Consider the following 5,256-nt stretch of genomic DNA (forward strand, 5'->3'; position numbering starts at 1 on the left):
GCTACTGCATCCATAGGTGTAGGTCAAGTTCATCAAATTGTATCAGATTACTCTTTTTTACCTCTTCTTTCTTCTTCTAGTTGAGCTCTGATCATCCAGCCATTGAAGCCAGATCAAGTGGGTATTGTCTGCAAATGTGGGTGTTCTTATGTATATGCCCTCTCTTGGTATCAGCTGGATGATTCATTCTCCACTCAAGTCCTCTGTGGCTACGTCACTGATTCTGGGCCCAGGAGTCCCCAGGTCTTGCCAAACTGCTGGCCAACCATGTCTCCACCTGGGTTCACAGGAGTCTGTTGAACTGAACATGGTAGGGCTTAGCTCATAGCTTCATTGCTGTTTTTCCCTCACTTCCCCTTATCGGTGACCAACGTGGTCATGTGTCTGCTTGTGTATTCCCATTGAGTCTTAGTCTTGGAAGGGGGTTTTCCCTGAGGGGACCCAACCGTAAAAGAAACAATTTTTGATGGTTAGTAGGAAATGGAGAAAAGGGAGAGAAATTCACTGGCTAGAGGATGATAGTGCCCTCAAGTCAGTTCCAACTCACAGTGACCTTGTATAGGTTTCTGAAACCATAAATCTTTACAGAAGCAGAAAGCTTCATCTTTCTACTATGAAACGACAGGTAGATTCAAACTGCTGACCTTGCAGTTATCAGCCCAGCTCATAATCCACTGTGCCATCAGGGCTTGATGGCAGACACACGTTAACTCCGTTGATGCGGAGGGCAATCTACAAGAAGAGTGAGGTTGGCAGAAAAATGATAAAGGTAGCTGAAGATATAGGGAGGAATGTAAGGGTTAAAGGTGATAGAGGTAAATACTGTTATATACACAACCCTGCAACAACAGTGTGCTAGTGGTAGATACATGGATAGATACACAGACTGAACAGGTATGGGAGGGAGAGTAGGAGTATATTCACGCATACATTAGGGTTTGACAGAGGAGATTGTACATGGGTATTTACCTTTGCTTCAAACACACTTATGAATGTGGGGGACCATGTTGTTGTTAAATGCCATAGAGTTGGTTCCGATTCAGCAACCCTGTATAGGGTTTCTGAGGAGCAGCTGGTGAACTTGAATTGCCGACCTTATGGTTCAAACTGACCTTGCAGTCCATTGCATTAATCTGCAGTGCCACACCAGTAGCATGGTAGTGGTGGTGGTTATGTGCTGTGGAGTCAGTTCCGACTCATAGTGACTTTGTACAGGGTTTCCAAGGCTGTAAATCTTTACGGGAGAAGAAAGCCTCATCTTTCTCCCACGGAACAACTGGTAGTTTCGAACTGCTGACCTTAAGGTTCGCAGCCCAATTCGTAACCACTATACTACCAGATTTCCTTGGGGCAAAATAAGGGGAACTTCTCAGATATTACTAAACATCCTAAGGGAATGAATTGCTGGACTTTGGGGCTTAGGACCATAGTCTCAGAGGATACCATGGTTAATTGGCAAAATACAGTCCACAAGGACAATACTCTATATCCAACTTTGGTAAGTAGTGACTGGGATCTTAAAAGCTCATGAGCAGCCATCTAAGTTGCAACTATTGGTTTCTCCACAATCTATACTGAAGGCTGTGGTCTTTGATCTTCATCAGTAAGTATTTTAAGTCCTCTTCACTTTCAGCAAGCAAAGTTGTATCATCTTTATATTGTAGGTTGTTAATGAGTTTTCCTCCAATCCTAATGCCCCATTTTTCATCATATAAGCCAGCTTCTCTGATTATTTGCTCAGCATACAGGTAGAATAAGTATGGTGATATAATACAAGCATGTCGCACACCTTTCTTAATTTTAAACCATTCATGTTCCCTTGTTCTGTTCGAACAACTGCCTCTTGGTCCATGTACAGATTCCTCGTGAGCACAATTAAGTGTTCAGGAATCCTCATACTTCGCAATGTTGTCCATAGCTTGTCAACTATCTGGCCAACTGATTGGAAGAAATCTGCATTTGTGCCCATTCCAAAGAGAGGTGACCCAACAAAATGAGGAAATTATCGGACAAAATCTTTGATATCCCATGCAAGTAAAGTTTTAGTAAAGGTAATACAGAAATGGCTGTAAGCATACATTGAAAGAGAACTTCCAGAGGTCCAAGCCAGATTCAGAAGAGGACGTGGAATGAGGGATATCATTGCTGATGTACGATGGATCTTGGCTGCAAGCAGAGAATACCATTGATTTATTGATTATGCAAAGGCTTTCGATTGTGTGGATCATGACAAGCTATGGACAACATTGCGAAGAAGAAGGGTATGCGGGGGAAATGACAGCACTAGTAAAACATGCTCACCATGTAACTGCCAACCTTTCGAGATCAAAAGGGCAACATTTACGTAAGGACAACGTTGAGAAGGGATGTGAAGAAGAGTGGAGTGGGAATTAAAAAACACAGGGAGGAAGTGGGATAACTGCTGTTACATGCAAGAGATGGCAATCATGGAGACAAAACAAAGTATGTGATTTGTTGAATGTAAAACTGATGGTCATCTCTATAAACCCTCACTCGATTCACAATAAAAAGTTTTAAAAAATCTTTCTTGAAGTACAGTACTGTTTGTAATCAGATAATATCTATTCGCCTGCAAGGAATACCAGTTAATACAACTATTATTCAAAGTTACACAACAATTACTAAAACCAATGATGATGAAATTGAAGAATTCAACCAACCTCCTCAGTCTGAAATTGATCAATCATGCAATCAAGATGCATTGATACTTACTGGTGATTGGAAACAATATGATCAAGGTAGCAGCATATAATCAAGAATCACTGGCATTGAAAGAAGGCCAAACTGCACTGAAGGCATTGGCAAAAAACATGGCTCCAGGAACTTGGTGGAATACAAATTGAAATGTTTCAACAAATTGATAGAAATGATACTGGAGATCACATGACAGAATTTCGCAAGACCAATGATTTATTCATTGTGAATACCTTTTTTCCAACAACATAAACAGCAGCTATACAGATATAATGTGCAAGAACAAATTGACTATATATGTGGGAAGAGATGATAGGCAAGTTCAATATTAACCAAAAGAAAGCAAGGGTCAGACTGTGGAACAGACCATTAATTGCTTACATGCAGGTTCAAACTGAAGCTAAAGAAAATGAAAACAAGGCCAATATATGACCTTGAATGTATTGTTGTTGTTATGTGCCGCCGAGTTGGTTCCAACTCATAATGACCCTGTATAAGGTTTATGAGGAGTGGCTGGTGGGTTTGAACCACCAAACTTGCAGTCTGAAGTCCAGTGCTTATCCTACAGCACCAATCAAGTGATATCACCCCTGAATTTAGAGATCATCTCAAGAACAGATTTGATGCATTAGACACTAATGACTGGACATCAAAGGAGTTGTAGGATGACATCAAGAAGATCATACAAGATTAGAAAACAAAAGATTATTAAAGAGACAAGAAAGAAAGACCAAAATGAATATCAGAAGAAACTCTTGAGACTTGCTCTGGAACATAGAGAAGTTAAGTGACTGGAAGAAATGTATTAAAACAGCTGATCAAAAAATTTCAAAGGGCAGCTCGAAAAGACAAAGTACTACAGTGAAATATGCAAAGGAATTAGAAAACCAAAAGGGAAGAAGATCCTCAGCATTCCTCATGTTGAAAGAATTGAAGAAAACACTGACACCTCAGGTTGCAATATTGAAGTAGTCTATCTGGAAAAATACTGAAAGACTCAGGAAGTATCAAAAGAAAATGGAAGGAATATACAGAGTCACTATACCAAAGAGGCAGAACCAGGAAGTATTTCACTTTGTTGTGCTTGGGGTCACTATGACTTGGAACCGACTGGACATCACCTAACAACAACAACATGTATCTGATAAGGATTTAATATCTAGAATACATAAGGAAGTCTCATACAACTTCACAAAAGCAATTTTTTAATGGGCAAAATAAATAGACATTTCTCCAGAGAAAATATACAAATAATTAACACACACATGAAATGATGTCCAACACTGTTATTCATTAGGGCTTTTAACATTCAAATGGGTCCGCTAATGTTTGTCTAAGCTGAGTGGTCCAGGAAAGTGGTCAGGGCACTTGGTGTATGGTGAGCCTGCTCCCCCATGTGTACACATCAGTGGAGGATAAGAGATCAACTTTGGTGGAACCCCTAACTAACCATGATCACGGCTTCTTGTTTATGTACAGCAGCTGGCACTGGATCAGGGGCTCTTCATCGTCGTAGAGGGACATGCACTGTAGGAAGATGAATGGGGGATTCCCGGCACACAGCTGCCAGTGGCTGATCAAGTTGTCAGTCATACCAAAGCTATGATGACAACCACGGAAGGGATATGATCGCCACTCTTTGAGTGAATAAGGTAGATGATAAAAGAATCAATGCATCTGAATTATGATGTTGTCAAAGAACATTGAAAGTACCATGGACTGCCAGAAGAACAAACAAATCTATCTTGGAAGAAATATAGTCAGAATGTTCCTTAGAAGCCAGGATGGTGTGAGTTTACCTCCCACACTTCGGACACATTGTCCCTGGAGAAGGATATCATGCTTGGTAAAATGGTTGTTATTGTTGTTGTTGTTATTAAGTGCCATTGAGTCAGTTCCAACCCATATCGACCATGTATAGGATTTCCAAGGAGCAGCCGGTGAACTTGAACCGCCATCCTTGCAGTTCAAACTGTCTTTGCAATCCAGCGCATTAACCCACAGCGCCACACCAGGTCTCCTGGTAAAGTGGAGGGTGAGTGAAAGAGGAAGACCCCCAACAAGATGGATTGACACAGTGGCAGCAACAATGGACTTAAACATGACAATTGTGAGGATGGTGCAGGACTGGGCAGTGTTTGCATCTGTTGTGCACACGGTCACTATGAGTCTGAAGTTACTGACGGCATGCACCTAACATCAACAGCCCTTCAGTAGATTTTTGTGCAGTACACGATGCAGTTTTCGGAGGATGCAACTACAGTCTGGGCAATAAGTAATACACTAAGGTCCCTGCAAGGGGGTTTCCCAGACCTTGGTGGCAAATTGGAAGCCTCTGCTGAGGTCTCCTCAAATGATCCCAGAATGTGAACACACTTCTCCTGTGAATTCCTTGACCCTAGGATTATGGTCTTTCCTGTTCTCACTGCTTGTTCCTCCTGGAGAAAGGACATTAAGAATTTAACTTCTAAGGGATTCTATTTTTATGACGTTGTAATGACAAAGTTCTCAGAAAAATAAATTGGTTTGAAGGAGACCTGC

This window comes from Chrysochloris asiatica, unplaced genomic scaffold (genome assembly GCF_000296735.1).
Source record: "Chrysochloris asiatica unplaced genomic scaffold, ChrAsi1.0 scaffold00178, whole genome shotgun sequence".
NCBI lineage: Eukaryota > Metazoa > Chordata > Mammalia > Afrosoricida > Chrysochloridae > Chrysochloris > Chrysochloris asiatica.